Source organism: Hyla sarda, chromosome 10, assembly GCF_029499605.1.
Source record: "Hyla sarda isolate aHylSar1 chromosome 10, aHylSar1.hap1, whole genome shotgun sequence".
NCBI classification, from domain to species: Eukaryota; Metazoa; Chordata; class Amphibia; order Anura; family Hylidae; genus Hyla; species Hyla sarda.
Window position 1 is genome coordinate 70071017 of NC_079198.1, and position 26142 is coordinate 70097158.

The following is a 26142-nucleotide window of genomic DNA, read 5'->3' on the forward strand; positions in this document are numbered from 1 at the left end:
AACTGATGAACTGGTGATAAGAGTCTCTGTACATAATGTCCCTACATGCTCTGCAAATCTGATGAACAGAATAACTCTAGGATTTGCTTGAGATAAGGATTAATTTTCGACATGCCTTATACTTATGACATAACCCCCAATAACTGGTATGGTCATGTTAGATCCACCTGATATCCTGGAGTGCAAGATGGTGCACAAAATATATTACTTTTACCATATATACATTAAAGTTCACGTATGGCTCAGTAGTCCCAATACATTATGGAGTCTCTGGTAAGAATCACGGCCGTAGCCGGGCACAAGACTTACAAAAACGTTGCAGGATAAACTGGCTTGACGAAAGTCTGTCAGGTACTCTTCTTAAACGTTGCTTTGATGAAGTAAGCCTGTAACAAGAAGATTGTACTTGTGTACAGAACAGTTAGTCATTTACCCTCGAGAGGTACAGTCATTGTAGACAAAACTTTAGATGGGCACTCTTTTATTTTCCCAGTCTCGCCTATCTGTAGGCTTCCTAGGTTGAGAGATAAATCTAGGAGTGCGAGACTGGACTCCCTCCATGCGGTTAACATGAGTGTTCCACGCCACATGGGTTAATCTTGACTTAGCATTGGTCGGACTGACAGTGACCATTACAGTCAGAGCAGCAGCTTGCGCTTGCCAAATCTCTGACATTTTGAGTAGGCCAAGGCACATGGGTTGGTGCCTCTGGATCAAGCCACACCTCTGTGACTGAAGTAGGCCTAGGCACATCAGTTGGTGCCTGCTAATGAGGCAACACCTCATCAACGGGAGTAGCCCTGGGCACATTTTCTGTAAAGGAAGATGAAGTGCCGGATCTCTTGAGGAACCTGGGAGCCATAGCTGGCACCTCAGGATAGTAGACTTCTTCCTCAATGGCGACGTCTGGAAACTTCTTTGGTCTCAGCCCAAAAGGATCTGCATCCCAGTCATCTGAAGGAAAGTAGATGAATGGCAGCTGAGTGAGGTTCTTTGGCCTTGATGAAGCGCACATAGCACGAAATAACCGGTTATCGCCTCACACCTGAGCGCCCGTTACAGCATGGTCCCCGTTTCCGTTGGTCTAACAATCATTAATTCCTAGGAGCTGGCTGTCGCTAACCTTATGGTGAGTGTGGGTATTTTATCTTCGAATCTATCTTCTATGCACATTGATTTTTCCTATGTTCGGATCTTCCCAGCACCACCATAGCTGACGGCCTTTTTGGACCCGCCTCTGTGTGAGCTGTTCGTTTGAAGTTTAACCCTATCAGCTCTGTAGTAATCGCAAGTAGTGCTATTCCTCTCTTTCTTACTTACTCCAATATATATATATATATATATATATATATATATATGCGCTGGCGGGCGTCATGTCTTTATTAATGTGCTGTGGGGATATATATATATATATATATATATATATACATAAAAATGCGCTGGTGGGGGTCATATCTTTATTAATGCACCGGCTGGGGGTACATATATATATATAAATGCGCTGGCGGGGGTCATATTAATGCGCTGTGGGGGGCATATTATAAATGTGCTGGGGGCTAGATGTATAGGCTATATATCTTGCCCGCCACAGCGCTTTTAATATACATGTGGCCCCCACTGCCACTCACAATGTTCATTTTGGCTCCTCAGTACCCGCCATTCAGGACTCCCCGCGGGGGATTTAAAAATGAAAGTTAAAACACACGATACATTGTAGGGTTGCGGACCATGTCGCCTGCTTAATAACTTCTGATCGCTTCGGGTCTCAGAAGTGAGACCCGATGCGATCAATCCTTCAGCCCCTGTACTACAACACCCATCATGGAATAGACTCTGTTCCATGATGGGGGTAGTAGTACAGACACTAATGTAGCCTCCCCAGCTGTCTGCAGACTCCCGAAGCAAGGGAATTACTACTCCCATCATGGAAACAAGTCTGTTCCATGATTGGAGTAGTAGTAGTCCCACAGCTCTGCAGGAGTCTGCTGATGTCACCTCTTCTTTGCATGCTCAGAAGTAATAACTGATATTATAAACCAGGTGCAACTGATGACATAAAGGCTCATCTGTTTGCCATAGGCTTCAATGTTAAAAATAACAGCTGATAATTTACCCGTTTCTTGTGACAAAAGAAAAATTAGTGCATGTGCCATTTTTTCTTCCGTCACAAATAGCGTCTGTTATTCATGACGGGCTATAACGGATCATAACATAATCAAAAAATCCCATAGACTTGAATAGGATTTTGTAACGGACGTTTAACATCCGTTATTAAGGCTTTTCTAATGGATGTTTATAACGGATATTTTAACGGAATAACTTTATAGTGTGAAAGGTGCCTAAAAGTCCAAAGTGCTAAGTATTGAGGAGAGGCTTCTTATTGGCAACTCTGCCATAAAGCCCAGATTGGTGGTGTGCTGCTTTGATGGTTGACCTTCTTAAGGTTATTCCAGTCTGCACACCAGATCTTTGGAGATTGCCCAGAGTGACCATTGCATTCTTAGTCTTCTCTCTTGCCAAGGCACTTTTCCCCCAATTCTTTAGATTTGATGGGGTGGTCAGCTCTAAAATGAGTCCTGGTTGTTTCAAATGTGTTCTATTTAAGAATTATAGAGGCCAAATTGCTCTTGAGAACTTTCAGTTCAGCAGAAATAATTTTGTATCCTTCCTCAGATCTGTGCCTCCACACAATCTCTGGGCTGTAAGGACAGCTCTTTCCCCCTCATGGTTTGGTTTTTGCTCTGATATGCATTGTCAGCTGTGAGACTTTGTATAGACAGGGAGGTGTCTTTCCAGATAATTTCCAATCAACTGAATTTTCCTCAAGGTGTAGAAAAATCTCAAAAGATAATCGAAATAATGGGAGGCCCCCAGAGCTAAATTGTAAGTGTCAAAGCAAAGGGTCTGAATACTGTCCATAAGGATAATAAATTTTCATTTTGAATACATTTGCAAAGATTTCTAACATTCAGTTTATACCTAGTCATTATGGGTTATTAAGTGCAAAATTATGGGGGAAACATAATTGTTTTAAATTTATTTTTTTTGCCTAAGGCCGCACCATAGTAAAATGTGAAAAAAAGAGAAAAAGGTCAAAAAACTTTCTGAATGCATTGTATATGTATGAATGATATCACCAACTCTACATATAATATGTACATTTATCATATTTGTGCTCCTTTAACCCCTTAAGGACCCAGCCCATTTTCACCTTAAGGACCCAGGCATTTTTTGCACATGTGTGCTCTGTGGGTGCACTAGAGAGTTTGTAAGGGAAGGAGTGACAATGGGATTTTGGAGAGTGAGTTTTGCTGAAATGCATTTTTGGGGGGGGGGGGGGGGGGCATGTCACATTTAGGAAGCCCCTATGGTGCCATAACAGAAAAAATAAAACACATGGCATACTATTTTGGAAACTACACCCCTCAAGGCAAGTAACAAAGGGTACAGTGAGCCTTAACACCCCACAGGTGTTTGACAACTTTCGTTAAAGTCGGATGTGTAAATAAACATTTTTTTTTTCACTATAGTGCAGTTCCCCCCCCCCCAAATTTACCATTTTTACAAAGGGTAATGGGAGAAAATGCCCCCCAAAATTTGTAACACCATTTTTTCGAGGTATGGAAATACCCCATGTGTGGACTTAAAATGATCTGAGGGCGCACTACAATGCTCAGAAGAGAAGGAGTCACATTTGGCTTTTGGAAAGCAAATTTTGCTGAAATGGTTTTTGGGGGGCATGTCGCATTTAGGAAGCCCCTATGGTGCCAGAACAGCAAAAAAAAAAAAACACATGGCATACTATTTTGGAAACCTCACTCCTCAAGGAACATAACAAGGGGTACAGTGAGCCTTAACACCCCACAGGTGTTTGACGACTTTTCTTTAAAGTCGGATGTGTAAATGAAAATTATAATTTTTTCACTAAAATGCAGTTTTTTCTCCAAATTTTAAATTTTTAGAAGGGGTAATAGGAGAAAATGCCCCCCAAAATTTGTAACCCCATTATGAGTATACAAATACCCCATGTGTGGACATCAAGTGCTCTGCTGGCACACTACAATGCTCAGAAGAGAAGGAGCGCCATTGAGCTTCTGGAGAGAGAATTTGGTTGGAATAGAATTGTGTGTTTACAAAGCTCCCCGTGGTGCCAGGACAGTGGATCCCTCCCACAAGTGACCCCATTTTGGAAACTACACCCCTCACAGAATTTAATAAGAGGTGCTGTGAGCATTTACACCCCACTGACGTTTGACAGATCTTTGGAACAGTGGGCTGTGCAAATGAAAAATTACATTTTCACTGTTCCAAAAATCTGTCAGACACCTGTGGAGTGTAAATGCTCACTGTTCCACTTATTACATTACATGAGGGGTGTAGTTTCCAAAATGGGGTTAATTGTTCTGGCACTTGTAAACACAGGTGGCCTTCAATTCCGGACAAATTTTATCTCCAAAAGCCCAATGGCGCTCCTTCTATTTTGAGCATTGTAGTTCGCCTGCAGAGCACTTTACATCCACATATGGGGTATGTTCTTGGGCTTTTTTCCTATTTTCCCTTGTGGAGATGAAAAATATAGGGTAAAACCAGCATTTTAGTTAAAATTATAAAAAAAAAATTCTCATCTAACTTTAACGAAAATTCCTCAAACACCTGTGGGGTGTTAAGGCTAACTATACCCCTTATTAAGTTCCATGAGGAGTGTAGTTTCCAAAATGGGGTCACATGTGGGTATTTATTGTTTTACGTTTATGTCAGAACTGCTGTAAAATCAGCCACCCCTGTGCAAATCACCAATTTAGGCCTAAAATGTACATGATGCGCTCTCATTCCTGAGCCTTGTTATGCATTCGCAAAGCATTTTACTCCCACACATGGGGTATTTCCGTACTCAGGAGAAATTGGGTTACAAATTTTGGGGGTCTTTTTTCCATTTTACCTCTTGTGAAAATAAAAAGTATGGGGTAACACCAGCATTTTAGTGGAAAAATTTAAAAAATTTTACACTAACAGGCTGGTGTAGACCCCAACTTTCATTTTTCATAAGGGGTAAAAGGAAAAGAAAAGCCCCCCAAGATTTGTAATGTAATTGCTCCCGAGTACGGAAATACCCCATATGTGGCCCGAAACTGTTTCCTTGAAGTACGACAGGGCTCCGAAGTGAGAGAGCGCCATGCGCATTTGAGGACTAAATTAGGGATTGCATAGGGGTGTACATAGGTGTATTCTACACCAGTGATTCTCAAACAGGGTGCCTCCAGCTGATGCTAAACTCCCAGAATGCCTGGACAGTCAGCGGCTGTCCGGAAATGCTGGGAGTTGTTTTGGTTTTTTTGCAACAGCTGGAGGCTCTGTTTTGGAAACACTGCCGTATGATACGTTTTTCATTTTTATTGGGGGGGGGGAGAGTGTAAGGGGAAGGGGATGTATATGTAGTGTTTTACCCTTTATTATGTGTTAGTGTAGTGTAGTGTTTTTAGGGTGCATTCACACGATCTGGGGTTTACGGTGAGTTTCCCGCTAGGAGTTTGCGCAGTGGGCGGAAAATTTGCCACAGCTCAAACTTCAAGCAGGAAACTCACTGTAAACCCCTCCAGCTGTTGCTAGGCAACAATTCACTGGCTTCCGTAGGATTGCTGCACCAGGAGCCGCACCCCATCGGTAGTGAGGTAAGTGACCTCCAGCGCGAGACACCGCCAGTTCCCCCACTCTACCCGGACTACAATGGGTGGGCAGAGCGGGAAACCGAACTTTAACCCCCCCCGCCCCCGATCTGCTATTGCTCAGTCACTTCTGACTGACCAATAGCAGGGATAGGAGAGGTGGCACCCCTGCCACCTCACTCATATCCCTTCAGGGGGATCGAGGGTGTCTTGGACAGCCCCGATCCCCCTTATTTTCCGGGCCACTGGAGATCCGTATGACTCGGAATCGCCGCAGATCGCCGGCGATTTGCGGTGATCGCCGACATGGGGAGAGGGCTCAGGACCCCCCCCCCCCCCAGGGGATTGCAGGCACCCCGGTCCGGTCCCCGCCTGGTGGGCGACGGGGACCCAAATTCCCATGGGCGTTCAGATGCGCACTGGGTCCTTAAGTGGTTAAGGCTTCAAAGGTTGCACTCCTTAAAGGGGCAGCCATATTTACTTATACATATTAGTAATATATGAAATATGCATCTATAAGAAGACTTTCTGAGCAGTTTGTAGGAAGTAGTTTACATTGCATAACAGGGAGTTAACATTCCATTTCATGGATTAAAATGTTATATTGCATTAATGTGCATGCTTCTAATATTGTCTAATGTACAGTATGTCCAAAATTGATCTGTTATAATGCTCCATAAGATTAATAATACTACCAGTAACTATAATCTTGAGTTACACAGTTTTTTTTAGGTCCAACAATCTTTCTTAAAGGGGTTATCCATCTTTTTAAAATTGATGGCCTATCCTTCCAATATATGAACTTAGAGGGGAATCACATCTTGACATCCTGCAAGTCAGCTGCTTGAAGGGGCTGCAGTACTCTTGCTAGCACTAAAGAGTCTTTAGTCTTTACATTGGCTGCAAGCTAGTTCATACTTTTCATATCGGCCATGCAGTTTATTGCAGTGTTTTATCATTCAGTTCAAAGGAGTACTATGGTGCTTTTTTTTTATTAACTCTCTGTGCTGGGGCTGTAAAACAAAACAAGACAAACTTTACCTCACCTACCTATGTCCCCTGGTGTGACTCACCATCTCGCAGGAAGCTGAAGAAGAAAGGGACCGGAAAACAGGACACCGGAATCGGCGCAACGGGGGAACGAAGGAAGGTGAGTTAAAGTTTGTTTTGTTTCATGTTGCAGCCCGTGCACAGAGGGTTAATAAGATTAAAAAAAAAAGCACCATAGTACTCCTTTAATATAACTGTGCTGCAGTTCCCATGCACAGCAATGCAGCTTGAGCAAAGAATCAGCAGTGACCCCTTATTTTCAAGATCTGTAGAGAAGTTGGACTCATAATGTAATGGTATAGCTATATCCTAAGAACATAACAACTATTGATGTATTGATCTACTATTAATCTATTGATTTCTGCTAGCGGATTTCGCTTGAAGAATGAACATGCTCATTCTTCAAGAGGAACGGAATTCAGCGTCGGAATTCCGCTAGCAAAATTTCCGCAGTGTGAACAGGACAGCGGAAAAAACATTAAAGTCAATGGACAGAGGAGATGTGCATTAATTTGGAGCGGAGAATTCAAGAGGAATTACTCCAGTAAATTCCTCTTGAATTACTCCGTGTGAACGCACCCTTAAGAGAAGTGAATGCTATGTAGATAACCAGATAGGGAAATCCTGCTGTCCGTATTGATCTAATCTGCTATTTTTTCTGCATGCTTTAGAACCTGTGCATTAATACACAATAATGTTTGCCCATCCCTAAGTAAAAGAGGATATACTTTTGTAAAGTGTGAACCGCGCCCCGTTTTGTTCCATTCCTTTCATATTTGTTCATTTTCTTATAAGACGTTTGTTCTAATCTTAAGAATACATCACTTTTCATGAAAAGTTCCTGGCCCACATTCTGACAGTTCTAGCATAATGTCTCACTGTTTGATAATGTAGCCTTCTTCATATGTATAATGTAATGTTTTACAGGGTGTAACTTAGCTCCCAAATCACATATTTCACTTTTTCCACATGTTCTATCCACATAAGTCTAGTAATCATAACTTCTAGTATTATAATTTTCCAGAAATACATCCAGGCCCTCTTGAACGTGTATTGAGTCAGACATCACAACATCATGTGGGAGAGAGTTCCATAGTCTCACTGCTCTTACAGTAAAGAATCTCTGTCTGTGATAATGGTGAAACCTTCTTTCCTCTAGACATAGAGGATGCCATCTTGTCATGGTTATTGGCCTAGGTATAAAAAGATCACCAGAAATATATCTGTACTGTCCATTCATATATTTGTACATTGTGATCAAATCACCCCTAAGACATCTTTTATCTAAATTAAATGCCCCAAAGCTTGGTCCTGTAATTTCCCCATACCATTAACCCCTTCCCGACTCATGACATACATGTACGTCATGAATGGGAATGTACATGTACATCATGTACATACCGGCCGCCACTGACAGTACAGCGGGGAGCCGCCTGGTAAGACGGCGGCTATCACTGATAGCCAGTCATCTTGCGGCTGGCTATCAAATCTGACTAGCCGATGACAGCGTATCGCGGGGAAAATTCCATTACCCTGCCCGGTAACAGGCATCATCGGTGGTACTTGGCAGTGTAAAACACAGCACCAGTCACCACCGATGTTTAGATTAGGCAGCTCTTTGTTGCTTTGGCTGCGATTGGATGGTCCAGGGTGACCAAGCCGATGGCAGCCAAAGCACTAAAATGTAAATAATAAACACTGCTCTGCACAGCCCCATTCTGTTTCCCTTCAGTGAGCAGAGCGGTGTTTGTGATCTTATCTCTGTTAAAAGTGATCCTCCGTGTCCCCAGTGATACCTTCCGTATCCCCAGTAATCCTCCTGAGCCCCTCCATGCCCAGTGATCCCCTCTGTGTCCCCAGTGATCTCCTCCGTGTCCCCAGTGTCCCTTACCAAAAGCTTGTCCCCCATCTGTGTAGGTTCGGCTGCTGTGGCTGTCCTGCAGCTTTCTTCACTTCCGAGTGAAGACCTGTGATTCCCCCCCCCCCCCCTGTAGTTACAGCTAGTTAGCTGTACAACAGCTCCCTACAGTCATAAGCCTGCCACTACAGTGTTTTGTAGAGTAAGATAAAAAATAAAAAAATTCTGTTATAAAAAAAAGTAAAAAAATAAAAATGAATTAGTTGTTAGGAGTTAGGTTCCTGCTATAGGCAGGGTGTTAGGTGGGGAAGTCTAGATTAGGCGATAGTAGCTGGTGTCCATTTGTAATATATAAATATATATATATATATATATATATATATGTATATATTATATATATACATATATACTTTAGTATAGGAGTTTAGGTTCCAGTTATAGGTTCGGGTAGTGGACATCTAGATTAGGCGGTAGGAGTTGGTGTCCATTTTTTTGTTATAAATCTAATCTAATATTTCTCACACACCACACACATGTTAAATCACAACATACACCCCACCCCAAATTTGAAACACAAAAAATGTCCTGACCAACCTGTTCATCGCAAAGGGTGTTCACGGTAGAAGAGGCTGATGACATTCTTGCCTCTGATACAGAGACGACCAGTGATGCAGAAGAGGAATATGTCCCATTCCTCTTGCCATCCTCCTCCTCATTCTCCTCCAGTAGTGATGAGGAACCACGACAAATGCGTCGCAGGACACTGCCTGAGCCCGCACCCGAACCAAGTTACCCTGTGTGGACCCCAGTCCCAGAAAATTATGAGGCCCAGATTCCTGAGTCCATGGCCAGCTCAGGAATCCAGTTCAATACAGATGGCCTTACTGGACTTACTGGACATGCTTGGGAAGGATCTACGCTTGTCTTGGGGCTTAATGGCTATGCTGTGGGATTACTTGATACTTTGGCTAGCTTTTTGTGAACTGGTATTTCCGGTTTGAGTTTTCTTTTTTGCCTACAAATCCCATAATTCCATTTTCGTCCCTCCCACACATCAGCCACCCCACCCATTGAAACATAAATGAGCTGCATCCATTCAAAAGACCTGTGGTTTTCAATCAGACTGCCTATAACTGTTGCATTAGTTGCAGATTGATCTCTCTCCCACCAAGCGATTGCTCCACTCATTCAAGCAGACAGGCTCCCTGTCATCAGCTGACTAGTGAGTCAGGTCTTGGCCGCATTGCAACTTGGGAAAAATCTGAGACAACAGTCATTTTGTATGCTGATAAAAATAAATATTGGGGTGAAAATCACTGAAGAATTGTGAGAAAACTGTCACACACAGGTACAGACATTATATTAGGAACTACACTAACTTTACAGCCCCTGTAGCATAATTGAATAAAAATAATTCCTGAAATACCCTTTTAACCCCTTAAGGACCAAGGACGTACCGGTACGTTCTGAGTCCTTTCCATTTCCTTAACGCGGGCCCAGCCTCTAACAACGGCCGGGACCTGTGGTTAATAGCGCGCGGCAGGGATCGCGGTGCCGCGCGCTATTAACCCTTTAGACGCGGTGTTCAAAGTTGAACGCTGCATCTAAAGTGAAAGTGAAACCATGCCGGTTAGCTAAGGGAGCTGTTCGGGATCGCCCGACAAAATCGCGGCGTCCCGAACAGCTGTTAGACACGAGGAGGGTCTCCTACCTTGCCTCCTGGCGTCTGATCGCCGAATGACTGCTCAGTGCCTGAGATCCAGGCATGAGCAGTCAAGCGGCAGAATCATCGATCACTGGTTTCCTATGAGAAATCAGTGATCAATGTAAAAGATCAGTGTGTGCAGTGTTATAGGTCCCTATGGGAGCTATAACACTGCAAAACAAAAAGTGAATAAAGATCATTCAACACCTCCCCTAATAAAAGTTTGAATCATCCCCCTTTTCCCATAAAAAAAAAAACAAAAAAACTGTGTAAATAAAAATTAAAATAAACATATGGAGTATCGCCGTGTGCGGAAATGTCCGAATTATAAAAATATATCATTAATTAAACCCCACGGTCAATGACGTGCGCGCAAAAAATTCCAAAGTCCAAAATAGTCTATTTTTGGTCACTTTTTATATCATCAACAAGTCCAATCAATACAAAAATGGTACCACTAAAAACTTCAGATCACGGCACAAAAAATGAGCCTCATACCGACCCATACGCAGTAAAATAAAAAAGTTATAGGGGTCAGAAAATGACAATTTTAAACGTATACATTTTCCTGCATGTAGTTATGATTTTTTTCAGAAGAACGACAAAATCAAACCAATATAAGTAGGGTATCATTTTAATCGTATGGACCTACAGAATAAAGAGAATGTATCATTTTTACCAAAAAATTTACTGCATAGAAACAGAAGCCCCCAAAAGTCACAAAATGGCGTTTTAAAAAAAATTTTTTTGTCTCACAATGATTTTTTTTTCCCGTTTCGCCGTAGATTTTTGGGTAAAATGATTGATATCATTACAAAGTAGAATTGGTGATGCAAAAAATAAGCCATCATATGGATTTTTATGTGCAAAATTGAAAGGGTTATGATTTTTTAAAGGTATGGAGGAAAAAATGAAAGAACAGAAACGGAAAACCCCCTGGTCCTTAAGGGGTTAAACTTAATTTGCCATGTCTGTTCACAAGCATTCAGCATCCCCAGATCCCTCTATAATAGTATGTTACCCTCCTCTGTGGTGATCACCTTATCCAGTTTAGTGTCATCTGCAAATATAGATATTCTAAATTGTAATCCCTGTACAAGATCATTTGCATACAAATATAGAATGACTTCAATTCCTGCTGTATAAATAAATAGGTAGGATGCTGACAGCTACAGACAGGCAGAATTTTATTTTTCAACTGTGTCTTTTTTTCCCCCTTTTTGGGTTTGGGCTTATTCTAGGTTTTGCTATGAGACCGAACCCTATGTTATCTATGTAAGCCCCCAGCATCAGTTTAAAAGGGGTGGTTATTGAATACTTCTTCAAGGATGATAGCAGAGCACAATGGTAAACTAGTTGACTTTATTTTCTTTTACAAGAATGGCACAAGCACTAAATGATTTTAAGCACACAAAGTTACAAAATAAGCTTGGTAGTATTAGGTCTCAGTTTGTGGTACAAACCACTTGAAAATTACAAAACTTAACTTAAATGACAAAGATACTGATGTTGAGTAACTTCTGAGTGGTCCTCTACCAGGGCTGGGGAACTGTACAATACTCCACAGGTCCACCAACAGTCAAGGTGCGCTTGAAGTGGCTGCGGGCTGTTGCTCATTCTGCAATGCCTCTGTATATATCTGAGAGGCTACCCCACCCCTACAGCCTGACTCTTAGGCAATGTTTACACGTCCGGAATTTCGGTGCGGAGCAGAGTCCTGTTAAATTCAATGGTATTCTGCTGCGCTGTGCACACGATGGCATCTTCATGCCAGATGTTTCTGCCACAGAAATTCTGTTTTCCACATCCACAGAAAGAATGAACCTGTTCATTCTGTCTGTGACTTCACATGGAATGCATAGTCATCTATGAGACACTGAACTCCTGTGCAGCCTTAACGCCAGGATGTTATGATGGGCGCCCGCAGTCTCCGGAATGTCCGGACATTCTAGAAGTGTGAACATAGTCTTATAGGTGTTTCTTGTTGTTTTTACATGCCACTTTGTATAGATCTGCCTTGCACCTTTAGACTACTAGGCCAATGCTAATAAGAGCCTAGGAAAGGCAGTCATCATAACTCAGTGCCCCCTTGAGAGCAAGCTATGAACATTGATTCAGTCAGTGGACTGTCAGAGGTTCCTAGGTCTTCTTTAAATAGTATTTAGAACCCATTCCAATTCAGCTTGCAGAAACATTACAGAAAATAATACACAGTAGATTGTCATGTGGCTCACAAATATTAGCTAAGGGTGTCATCACTAAAAGCTCTGGGCTATACAATGACATCATCCGCAATACAAGACTCACTCTTTAAACAGTCACATTATTCTTACCAGTAAACATTTTTATTTATTTTTTTTGTATTGAGATATGTTGTATTCAGTCACCCTGCTCTGATTTTAATATGGAATAAGTGACTAAATAAACCTTGGAAATGACTTGTTTGTGAGGAAAGCATTCCCCGTGGGCCCTGTTAGTTGGTTGGTTGGCTGGTTGGTTGTCCTTTGCCTTACATGTGTTTTATACATTTATATTGCGTTTATGCTGTTCTGTATTGTTGATCTGTTGTGGTTGCATTTGTATTGGGTTTGATAAAGGGTGTAATCTATGCACTACATTAATTCAGATACACTTGTACAGGGAACTTTCAAAAGTGTTATAGCAGTCTAGTGCTGCCTCTCAAGCTAAGCAGATGTGTTAAGCCCAGTGCAGCCTTTCTTTGGGAGAAGTCTGTAGAGTCGGTCTACACCCAGGACCTCTTTGGGCTTCTATAGCTCCTATCAAGTACCCTATCTAGCTCTGGTCATCTTAACTTGGTTGTTCCAGAGTAAAAGACTTAGAGAGTAAAGAGAGGAGAAAGACAATTTAACATTTTGTGGAGAGAAGTTGTGCATGTGCATTTCCTAGAACCTTAAGGTGCTTTTGGTTAGGCCTAAGAACCAGTGTCTGGTAAGCTACAAAGCTTCAATGAAAATGCAGTGGATTCAGCATGGAGCCAACCATTTGCTTTGCACCTCAGGGAAGAAAGAGACAGAGCCTCATACTGTATTGGGTAGCATATTCAAGTACATCTGCTTTATTATATTTGGTGCATGTATGTACAGCACTTCTTAGCCAAGCATATTTTTCAGTAATTTTTTTAATCTGTCAAGGTAAGCACCAGACATTATGGAAATAAGTTATATATTTGTAGGTATGTGTCATGTACTATGGAACATTCTTGGCACAATTGGTGATAAACTGTGGTGCCATTTATGTAGTAAATATCTACCAAAGATCACACTGTTCTCAAGTATTCAGTGTCATTTCTAATGGATATGACAGTAAAATAGCTGCCAACTGGCAGTCCTGAAAAAATCAGCCACAGATATGTGACCATGTGGAATGGCTTTGGTTTGGCATGATAAGGCGGTATTAAGTGAACATAAACATACCAACAGTTACTTCCTCACCAGGCAACATGTGAAATGTACTTTGTCTCTAGGCAAAGACTGAAAATAAATTTCTTGTTTCTCCTGTTTTCTCCTACTTGGAAAATGTTTCATTAACAAAATAAGATGTTCTATAAATATTGGCGTCCTGCTAACTTCAGCAATAAATATGACAGGACCGAGCCTCCGAATATAAAAGTCCATAGTAACAGGGAATGATCTGAATATGTTATGCTGCAGGTCATTGGACAGTGTAAGGTGCTGAAAATAACCAAGTGCATCATTCGTGGATGGGCGAGGGCTGCAGGTCACTGTGGTTATACACTTGAGCGGCTGTGGTTTAATATTTGAAAGAGCTCCCCATTGAATATGCCCCTTCATGTAAATCATTAAATGCCATTTACCTTTCTTTAAAAATATCTCCTGTTGATAGGATTTATTGGGTAACTCTTTATGACAGTCCAGTGGTTAAACTTTTCATTCAGTAGTTTCTAGAGCAAAAGGGACATTGAACCAGAGGCCATTACCACCAAGGAGCATTAACAACCCAGCCCTTATGCAATAAGATTTTAAATATGTGTCAAAATAGGAGAACCGTAATGCATCATTTACAAATATTTATAGCTGTAGATATTTGGTGTGCACAGATAGCAGTTCTAGACAGGCCTTGGTATCTGAGAGGACCCCTCTGTCACATTAAAAAAAACTGCAACACTATTAATGGCACTTAGTAATGGCCCAATGAATACTTAGGGTTCTATTCACACTGAGTGCCCTAAAATATCTAGTCCATTCTTGTATTTTTGATGGTAAGAATAATGCATAGTGTAATAATGTAAGAATAATGCAGTCTTCAGCATTATCCAGTCATCAACAATAATATAGAATCCCAACAGATCCCGTTAATAATATAGAATCCCAACAGATCCCGTCATTTTCTAAAAGTCTCGTATGTGTTCACAAACTAAGGTTGTTGTGTATTTTTATCGCATCTTCATGGTTAGAGATACAATTGCATGAAAAAACAGACCTATGTGATGTGAGGCAGTAATTGACGAGGTACAAGCCCTATTTTTGAAATGTTTCATCTGAGTTGTTAAAAACAGGTAACAACATTCAAAACCATGTTTTCCTTAATAACCTGCGCTGTAATAAACTGCATTTGAAAACGGCAATTTTCTGTAAAAAATTTAGTTTTTCAATGCAGTGTTTATTCCTAACTTCAGAACATAATAAAAATGTACAAAAACTGAAGAATGTGAACCTAGCCTTTCTCCTTGGATACATTGCAAAATAAATTAGTTGTAATGTTCTTGCCTAAAATATAATTGGATGTCAAGATGCTAGTGTTAAGCCTAATGTAGCCAGCATAAGCGATGTGACACTGCAGCTGTAGAAAGGGCCCCATCTCTCCCAGCCGTGTTCTCTCCATGGTAATATTCCATATGGCTTGATTTCCGCACAGGTTTTTTTCTGGCAGTTTTTGGAAAACTTCCACTGCAGTTTTTGAGCCAAAGTCAGAAGTAAATCCAGTAGGAAGGAGAAGTATAAGTCCTTTCTTAATATTTCCCATTTATTTTGAATATACTTCAGGCTATGGTTCAAAAATGCAATGGAAAAATCTGTGTGAAAACCTAGCCTATTTCTGGTAAATCCTGTAGCTGCATTACGTAGGGGCAAGTTATTAAGTCAACAAATTAATCAAATATAATTGATAATTGGCTTAAATTAAAGGAGCCTCGCCCGGGCTGATCACTTTCAGTCCTGTTGAAAGTAAACATCACCATAAATAGAACTTAGGCTGGGTTCACATCACAATTTTGCAATAAGTTATACATATATATTTTGGCAACCTGTCAGAATGTGATGTCAATGTATACATGCGTGTCCTGGCAGTGGCCCCATTGACTTTAATTGCCTGAAAATAGTCAATCAGTTACTGCATTCATTTCTTGAACTTATACCTGTATTTTCTGGGATACCATACAGCACACCATGCTTTTGAGTCTTGAAAAGTAAACCTATATGTTTGTAGTCACTAGTTGACTATGCATGGGCTGTTAAATTCAATGGAGTCTGTGCCAATAGGCACACATGTACGTAGGCATACCATTATGATGTTTTACTGGTGTAGATGTGAAATGTATTAAAGATTTGTGATGGGAACTTAAACACATCCAGCTATTTTTTTTGCTGTGTCGTTTTGTACAGTGTCACACAAAAGAACGCAGGGAGCCATACTGAGAATGTATTCATACATTTCTAGGAAGAATAACAGAGGAATGGCACATTGCAAAATTTTAAGAAAAAAAATCTGCAGTATTGTCACTTAATGGGGAATGCAAGTGTTTACTAAAAAGGTAGAACAGGAGAGCTGACAGGATTTTTTTTTCAAATGACTGGCCTGGCTGCTGGCCATGGATATATTGCAGATTGTACTTGCTCAGATACCTGATATGTTTGCAAATGTCATTGAAATATATCGCTCTGAATTGTTTAACTATCTTTGAAATATGATGTGGCCTGTGTGACCCAAACAAAGTTCCTATCTGAGATCATCCTTGGTTCTTTTGGGCACAATAATTGTATTCTACTCTTACCTGGTAGAATAAAGACTCTACTATATGGTAGAAGACACTGTATAAATTCCTTCATCCCGCCATCATTACAGTGTTCATGTATGGCACTGATGCTTGCTTGTGTTGATTCATGAAGCAATGTGGAGTGTTGTTTACTGGAAGACCAGACAACTCTTACAAAGAAGGTAAGGTGCTAAGTTGATGCTCCACGTACCCCATGACAAGTTCAGAACAGGACCAGCATACAGCACTTTTCTGGGGCATTTGCTATAAATGTAGGATATACTTGCTGCTCAATGTTTTGCTTTCTGCAGATTTTTTAATCCTGGTATTATAAGGCAGCGGTATACCTTTAGCAGATGCCATCTTTCTAATCACCCTATTTATATATTTTCAGTTATATTCTCTAAATATCCATCTTCATTGTAATTCTGGTATTCTGCTTATTTAGGATACATTTACATGAAGCAGATTTGCTGCAAAATTATATGACTGAAATTTAGTTTTATTGATTTCAACGGCGTTGTTTCAGCATAAAGCACAAAGGTTTTTATAGCCTCATTCACATCAAATGGACAATTGCAGGCATTTTTGCAACAAATCTGTCACGTGGGAACATACTCTTACTAGGTAAATCAGGATGACCAGGGTATAAGCATCAAAGCACTGCAAACAGAGGAAATACCGGGCACAGTCTATACTCCCACTGAGACTTGGTGTGGAACAGGAGTGGCCAATGGGACCCTCTCGGTTGTGCTACTCAACAATTACAGTCCACAAACAATATATACAAGGAAGAAAGACGGTGCCATGCGGGTATCGCTGAATATAGCTTTATTCCATTTTGGCTACAGTGGTAAACAGCTTGACTGGATGCAGAGAAGTATACAGGCAGGAGAATCTCTTAAATGCCACATGTTAAACAGGATCCGTGTCCTTTCCTGCACTATCATTTAGTAAATACTTGCATGACCCTTTAAATAAAAATTCTATATAATTTTTTCTTAAAGGGGTATTCTGCCTCAGACTTCTTATCCCCTATCCAAAGGATAGGGCATAAGATGTCTGATCATGGGGGTTCCGACATTGGAGACCCCCACGATCTCCCTGCTGCACTCGGCATTCATTTAGAGCATCGGGTGCAACAGCGGAGGCTCGTGATGTCACGGCCATTCCCCGCTCATGATGTCACGGCCACACACCCTCAATGCAAGTCTATGGGAGGGGGAGTAACGGCAGTAGCGTCACAAGCCTCAGCCCCGCATCGCCAGTCATCCATCATGGAGCGAACTTCGCTCCGTGCACCGGATGTCTGGGCTGCCACTGCTAGGGACCCCCGCAATCAGACATCTTATCCCCAATCCTTTGGATAGGGGATAAGATGTCTAGGTGCGCAGTAAAGCTCTGGGTTGTGCTAATTATCAGTAAGTCTTACTAGAAATATATGACTAAATAGTCAGTTGGGTGTTACATGTGCAGGGGGTGTCCCAAACTGTCTGGGACTATCTAATCAAAGCAGGGACACACACCGGAATGGTAACACCCAGTTGGCACTTTAGTCATACATTTTTAGTAAGCGTTACTGCATATCATCCTGACAATCAGCTTATGAATGACCATTCTGGATCTATTACACTGGGAAATGATCATCCCGTTTAGCTGATAATTGCCCCATCTAATACAGTCTTAAGTAAACTATAGCTCACGTTCATACACCACTTGCAGTGTAATGAACTGTGGGTTTCAATCTGCTCTTTAGAATGCTAAACATTTTCGCAAACATCCTCTATGAAGTGCACTTGTTTGCAGCTTGAGCAATCATGCATCAGAAGGGTGCCAGGTCCCAGGCCTCCCCTCCTGTCACAAGACAAACTGGTTCTGCCAGACAACACCAGGTCTTCCTTATACAAGACGAAAGACATAGACAAGGAGGGAAGAGTCAGTCGTAAGCTAGATTCAGCATCATAATCAACCTGCCCCAGGTAAATGACTCAATAAGGAATTTTTTTAAAGATTATATTATACAGGAGATTCTGTCATATGTCTGTATATTTATGGTAAGGTCTATTAGGGAAAGGCTGTAAGGAAAATGTGTTATATCAAATAGAAGTTTGTACTCAGCCTCTACCCTTTTCATTTTTACTACTTTCGTCACTTCACTTTTCACTTACCTGGTAATCTGCTGTACTCAAGAGATACAAGGGGTTCATCTCATCAAAGTAGCGTATGTCTATACATACTGTATATAGGGAATAGCAAACAGCACAGAACCCTGGTAGATCTATGCCATCATTGCTCATTGTATATTTAGATTTTTTAATCAGACAATATGTGGTCTTGCTGGTACTCTTCAATTTGCTGCATATTTTATACAATGGTCCTAATGTGACATTTGGTTGCTCTTGAGCTCTAATAAAACCAAAAGCATTAATATAGGTCACATGTGACCTATGTGTTTCCCTCAACTTGCAGCAAGCTTGGAGTTACATCCAGTAGTCATAATTACTCATAGGTGACCAAATGAGGTTGTGGAATGATAGCTTTGGATAAGTATGTATATAATTGTATGTATATAATTGTATGTATAGTATGTATACAGCATATATATTCCATATCATAAAGAGCATCATACTGCTTAGTGCTGTATTCCTACTGCTATAAGGAATGGAGGGGAGTTCTCTCAGTTGCACACTTGAAAGTGAAGTATTGTAGGTGTTGGCACCATGTAAAATAGAAACTCAAACAATCCTCAAGGTAACCTGTGTACATGGAGCACACCTTGTCCTGAAAGGCGTTGTCCCTGGGCTGCAGACTCTCCAGTTGTTTTGCACAGAATGAAAAGTGTCTAAACGTTCCTGTATATATGTACACAAAAGGCAAAAGACATCACTGGGTCATGAAGCAAAATAGTGACTGAAAAAAAAGTTAAAGGGGTACTCCGCCCCTAGACATCTTATCTCCTATCCAAAGGATAGAGGATAAGATGTCAGATCGTGGGGGTCCCGCTGCTGGGGACCCCCGGGATCTCGGCTACAGCACCCACCTCAACGGCTTCCGGCAACGCTGGAGGCTTCGGATCCCGACCACGCGAGCAGAAGAGAGTGATGTCATGACTCCGCCCCGTGTGACGTCAGGCCCCGCCCCTCAATGCAAGTCTATGGGAGGGGGCGTGACGGACGTTTTTACAAATCTGTTTAACTTTCTGGTACCAGGTGATTTAAAAAAAAATGTTTCCCAGTGGAGTACCCCTTTAAGACACCTCGACTATGATCTGTAAGCCATAGGTAAGACATCACATTTACAGTGCATTGAAGTTTGTAAATCCCCATTCACAAAATAGAAGGCATGCTGTTTTCTTCTTAAACCCAGAGCATTTTCAATCAATCTCAGCTTAGTTGCTGTTCTGCCATTGTGGCTTTCCATATAAGCAGAGGACGACTTTATAACTTAGATAAACCAATGTACGCCGAGTGAATGGGTCAGACTCGCAGTCATACATGGAATAGGAAAGATCAGTCATACATGGAATAGGAAAGATCAGTCATACATGGAATAGGAAAGATCAGTCATACATGGAATAGAAAAGATCAGTCATACATGGAATAGAAAAGATCAGTCATACATGAAATAGGAAAGATCAGTCATACATGGAATAGAAAAGATCAGTCATACATGGAATAGGAAAGATCAGTCATACATGGAATAGGAAAGATCAGTCATACATGGAATAGGAAAGATCAGTCATACATGGAATAGAAAAGATCAGTCATACATGAAATAGGAAAGATCAGTCATACATGGAATAGAAAAGATCAGTCATACATGGAATAGGAAAGATCAGTCATACATGGAATAGGAAAGATCAGTCATACATGGAATAGGAAAGATCAGTCATACATGGAATAGAAAAGATCAGTCATACATGGAATAGAAAAGATCAGTCATACATGAAATAGGAAAGATCAGTCATACATGGAATAGGAAAGATCTCTGTATGGGAGACATTAGCATCTCTGAACGCTTGCTGCGGCTTTAGGTGTGTTCTCCAAGGAATGAGCTTGATGTTTACAGAACACTGTAGGTGGAAGCTTCTATTTTACATTTACATTCCTTTCTCTAATTACATTGTTAGAAATCTCTCCCCTATTGTTTTAGCAGTGACTTCTAGGTTGGTGGGAGGGAAATCCTGGGTTGCAGGCATCATGTCCTGTTTGATGCTAAGTGTATGGAGTGCAAAGTCCTTCTACCTCATCTACTGATAGAGCCGAGCTGTGCGTGTACGAGAATGACTTTCATTATACACACCACTTAAAGGTAATGGGTCCTCAGAAAATTACCTTTTGTTAAATCAAGTTTTAATGATTCAAAATATTTTTGGAGACTTTGGTGATATTGTTTTTTAATTTTCCATTTTGCTCTCAGGTAATCCTGAAATCTTGCCCTTTTCAGTCAGGCCTTTAAGGCCATATTTGCCTCCCAGCATGAGCATGCTGAGAGTAAATGGTGGCCTTGCTCCCCCTCTTACCAGACGTTTTGTTTACCCGATAAGATATAGTTTCTGGTCCCCAATGCTCTCCTCTGTGACAAGTCAATTCACACTGGGGTCTGTGTGTGGCCCGGAAGTAACATTCTTAATGTAACTCTATGAGATTCACTGAGTGTCTCTTAGGGTTTCCCTGACCACATTACTTCTAGTCCACACAATAAACTGTGTAAATTGGCAATGTTGCGGGGACTGAAGCCAGCATCCTATTGTGAACACAGAGTTTCTGGTAAGAGGGGGGAGCAGGGCAGCCATTTACTCTCACCAGTTTACCTCTCATCATGCATATGCTGGATGGGGAATGTAACATTGCGTTGGAGTGTCACTTTAGCAGTGTCCTCCTTATCATCACAAGCAAATGTGACACCAGTGTATAGATACGTTAAGATCAGGCCTCTTACAATAGATGATTATCACAGCTCACCTGCTGCCCTACACAATGACCTCTATACAGGTCTATATCGCACTGATAGAGGATTAGATTTAAAACATAACATTTATTCTTGTCTTGATAAAAAGCTCCAAAAAATATTGTGAAAAAATTCAATACAAACATACAATGTTCTATGCCGCCATTATAATGTCCACACATATAGAGCATATGTCAGAAGTCTAAATTACCAGGAGGAATGTACTCAGGTTTGTACATATACTCACTCACAACTCTCTGTATCCTTCATATTAATAGTATATTGACTCCAAGTCCAATGTATGTATAGAGTCCACAAAGAAGTCATATAGCAACCAAAATTGCAATCTGAAACATAGGTATTGCAGAAATGTCTCTATAGAGCTTCAGCCATAGTGTAGCAGGTGTATATTGCCATAGACAACTCAGATGATATGTTGCACTGTGCACAGACCATAGCGTTTTTTTAATGTCACACTTTCAATGTTATCAGTATTAGTGTATACTTCTTATTGCACGTAGTCTTTATAAATGTCAGTGCCAAATATTATATCTGCATGATATATACTTCTTATTGCACTTAGTCCTTGTAGATGACTGTCACATAAGTAAAGTTCATATAGCAGATAAAAAGTGCAACGTGCATATAGGAGATGTTAATGGATACAGAGAAAAAACCTGAGTTCCTGGGCTTGCTTTGGCGTGATATGCCGATATGCCATTAAGGTTAGTCAGATCCTCTGATGGTCCGATTCTTGCAATTCGACGTGTTTCCCTCTTTGCAGTTCATCAGGAATCAGATTCATCAATAGCTGCTGCGGAGCATGTTGCGGACATGACTGATGGCGGCCATGTCCTCCTTATCATCACAAGCAAATGTGACACCAGTGTATAGATACGTTAATATCAGGCCTCTTACAATAGATGATGATCACAGCTCACCTGCTGCCCTACACAATGATCTCTATACAGGTCACATACTGTAGCATGCCCAGATAACTTTTCCTTCAAGTCAATAAGTCCTCTCCAGTATATTGTTTCTTATATCCATGCAACTGATTAAGGGTAAAATCTACAGCTTCAAATCCTACACATTAAATATGCACAGGATACTATGGGGGAAATTTATCAAAACCTGTGCAAAGGAAAAGTTGCCCATAGCAACCAATCAGATCACTTCTTTCATTTTGCAGAGGCCTTGTTAAAAATGAAAGAAGAGATCTGATTGGTTGCTATGGGCAACTGGACAACTTTTCCTTTGCACAGGTTTTGATAACTCTCCCCCATATATGTACGAATACACCATAAAAAATATCTCTATATTTTGTTAACAGAGCAGAAAAGAAGCAAATGCAATATAGCTGTCCCAATAATAATGTGTACAAAGTTACAGAAAATGGAAACAGATTACAAAAATAACATATTTTAATACCTGTCTTTATTCAGTGATACATTTTAGGTGACATTCGGGGAGATTTATTGCGTCTTATAGTAAGATTTCCTCATAGCAACCAGTCACAGCTCCACTTTCATTTCTCATATTGCTCAGGTAAAATGAAAGCTGACCTGTGATTGGTTACTATGGGCAACAAAGAGAATATAACTATAAGACAGCCTAATAACTGTCCCCCATTTACTTTAAAGAGAACCTGTCACCTTCCATATTGTTATTTCATTTACATTCTTCTATGACCCTGTTTACTGGCAAAATTACAATAGTTTTTCCCAGTCACGGCATGCTGGGAGTTGTGGTCTCCCAATAACATGTTGGTGAACTCTCCTATGAAATGTTAAACAAAAGCTTCACCACTGTCTTAGAAATGTGCCATCTGATGGCCTAGGTGAAGCCCACAAATAGGGGAAGATTTCTCAAAACCTGTTCAAAGGAAAAGTTCCTGAGTTGCCCATAGCAACCAATCTGATCGCTTCATTCATTTTTGAAAAGGCCTTAGAAAAATGAAAGAAGCCATTTGATTTGTTGCTATGGGCAACTTAGAAACTTTTCCTCTTGACAAATTTTGTTAAATCTCAGCCTTAGTACTTTGTACCTGAACCTATGGAAATGCAACTCCACGAGATGCAACTTCATTCTTAGCAATGGTATTCAGGAAGCTGTCTGGAAGTGTTATTCTGACATTATGGGGGAGATTTATCAAAACCTTTGCAGAAGAAAAGTTGCTGAGTTGCCCATAGCAACCAATCAGATTACTTCTTTAATTTTTCACAGGCCTCTTTAAAAATGAAAGACGCGAGCTGATTGGTTGCTATGGGCAACTGCCCCACTCTTCCTCTGCACAGGTTTTAATAAATCTCCCCCTATTTGACTAGGTTATTTGGGCGCTATATGGAACAATTAAAGGTTGGAGTGCCACTGAATAACTGACACATAATAGAAAGACCACCAATCATCCTAAAGACCCCTATAGATGTGTATGTGTGGTTCATCCAAGCACATTTCTGAGAAAGAAAAGATCAGGCAGTTGAAATCCACCAACTACTTGATCCTTATTTTCCATGACATCTGTTCATGAGGTCACCATACACATTAGACATATAAAGAAGTGGCAGTCCAGTCTGTACTATGCTTAGAGTCCTGTTCTCAGGATCGCAGGGGTCCGAATGATTGGGCCCCAAATCAAAATCATTACCAATACCCCCAACTATCATGCATCATTTATAGTACAGGTCTTTTCCTAAGGGTCAAAGGGTCCTCATGCAGCCAGTACCTGGTACAACAAGGACCTCTGCACCATAACTCCACCCCTACCAGCAAAATCTTAACAAGAGCTAAATGTATTTTAGGTATTTATTCCTTTAATATTGAGCACATGCTGAAAAGGAAACATGAATTGGATGTTAGGATGTTGTGTGAGCCTGGTGTACTGGCAGCAGATCCTCTGTTTAGTTTTCCTTGCTATGCACTGTTGCTTTTCTTCAATGTGGCTGTATCTGGTTTTAATTCTGATTCAATACAAGATAAAGAGAAATGCCATTTACTGAAAGTGCTGCTATTTGGAATGTCTTCGGCCTTTACTCCCTCTCTCCTCAGGACTGACTGTTTCTAGATGTGCAGCATTTTTGGCAGTCTTCACCAGCATATAGTTTCAGCTTTGTTGGTGGGTAGGCAAGCTTCCTGTACCCTGCCTGCTTTGGAAAACTGGTTTAGCTTCTATTTTTTACTACACATATAGGAATGTCCTAATTACTATACATGTACTTACAGTTCTTTTCCTGGATGTATAAGTCCCAAGCCTTCTTTAAAAGATTCATTTCATGAAATTCAGAGGAGGTGCAGGTATGAAAAGATCAGGTGTTGTGATAGTGTTGCTGGTATCTTGCAGCTCAACAGCGACTTAACTCATGCAATGCTTTGCTATATGATCTGGCATTATATCAATCCATAAAAGTGAATGAAAACAAGTTAAGAACAACGCAATTGACACAAACGGAGACGGGTAAAGTGCAAGTTGGCACTGCAGGGCTAAAACACTTTGTTATCCTGATATCAGAAATAGCAGAAGCTAAATAAGTACCAAAATTGTGGTGGTGCTAGGTGTCCATGGAAAATAAGCACAGTTATTTTACTTTTGAAGGTTAAGAGGTAATTCCTTATTCAGTCCATTAAAAACTTCCGCAGGTCTGATAAAAAGGTAAAAGGATAAAAGGAGTAGAGTTATTCACCTGATGACCATTTTACACCTATTCAAGGTGCTTTCTCAAACTGTATATAGCATTGCATTTCAACCAATTGCAATTGCGGAAAATCGTATTCAACTTTACATGTGATGTTCTACAGTCTAGAGGAGAAGCCTAAGCCCATGTCCACGTGTCAAAATTTCCATGCTGGATTCCACATTGGAATCTGGCACTGAGATTCCACTGCAGCAGAGTCCTGTTGAATTCAACCCGATTCTGCTGCTCTGTGCACGCAGATTCCAATTTCCGTGTCCGCACAAAGAATGAACACGTTCATTCTTTGTGTGAAAACTGCGTAAAATGCATAGCTGTCTATGAGATGGCGCATTCCGGTGCGTTCCTAGCGCCGGAAGATTATGCCGCTGCCTGCACTCTCCGGCATGTCCACATGGAGATTCTCCATGCAGACATTGCATTGTGTGAACATAGCCTAATTGTTTGCAACTCTGTTGGGTTATAACAAAACACTGCAACCTATCCTAATTCTGTATTGTGGCAATGGGGGAGATTTATCAAAATCTGTGCAATGAGGAGATTTATCAAAATCTGTGCAATGGGGAGATTTATCAAAATCTGTGCAGAAACGTTGACAAGTTGCCCATCCCAACCAATCAGATTGCTTCTTTTGTTTTTAAAAAGGCCTCTGAAAAAGGAACTTGATTGTTTGCTATGGGCAACTGGTCAACTTTTTCTTGTCACAAGTTTTGATAAATCTACCCCAATGTACTATCTAGTCATTGTCGAGCTGTGGCTCAAGGGTGTATTTACATATTCCAGTTTTGTAATTTTTTTTTTTGCAATTTCGCAAGACCACTGTAAAATAAAAAAAAACACTACTAAACTGGCACATGTAAGAACAAATAAAGCATGAGGCCACACGTTGGGGCTCTGTCGCAGTTTTGGTATGTTTTGGTCTTATTTTTCTGGGAAGACTTCTAAAAACAAAGCAATGTAATGTTGCAATGTAAGGCTGTGTCGTTCAGGAATGTTTTCATGGATTTAGGGAAAATCAGCTCAACTGATACAGATAGTGGTTAATCGAAAACGAAAAAGGGTGGGGTCACATGTAGCGCATCTGCAGCCTACTTGATGCTGCGGACGCGCTACTGACCATCCCTAGAGTGTGCCTCCAGCTGTGTCCGTGTATCTTGCTTGCAGCAGCAAACCGCCACTATGAGCAGACTTTTGTCAGAATTGTCCAGGAGTTC

At 40.9% G+C, this 26142-nt stretch overlaps 1 protein-coding gene across 4 annotated transcripts in view; it reads left to right on the top strand.

The window, feature by feature from the left end:
• Nucleotides 1-26142, top strand: part of EPS8L1 (EPS8 like 1) — a 151873-nt gene that overhangs the window by 96009 nt on the left and 29722 nt on the right. The window contains exon 1 of one of the 4 annotated variants that reach the window (XM_056541870.1): nucleotides 18200-18268. The exons of 2 other annotated variants lie outside the window; for them this stretch is intronic. The gene's annotated coding sequence lies outside the window, so the exon portion shown is untranslated. Of the gene's footprint in view, nucleotides 1-18199; nucleotides 18269-22489; nucleotides 22530-26142 lie in introns of those variants that run through there. One more of the 4 variants, XM_056541871.1, reaches the window with a different exon arrangement.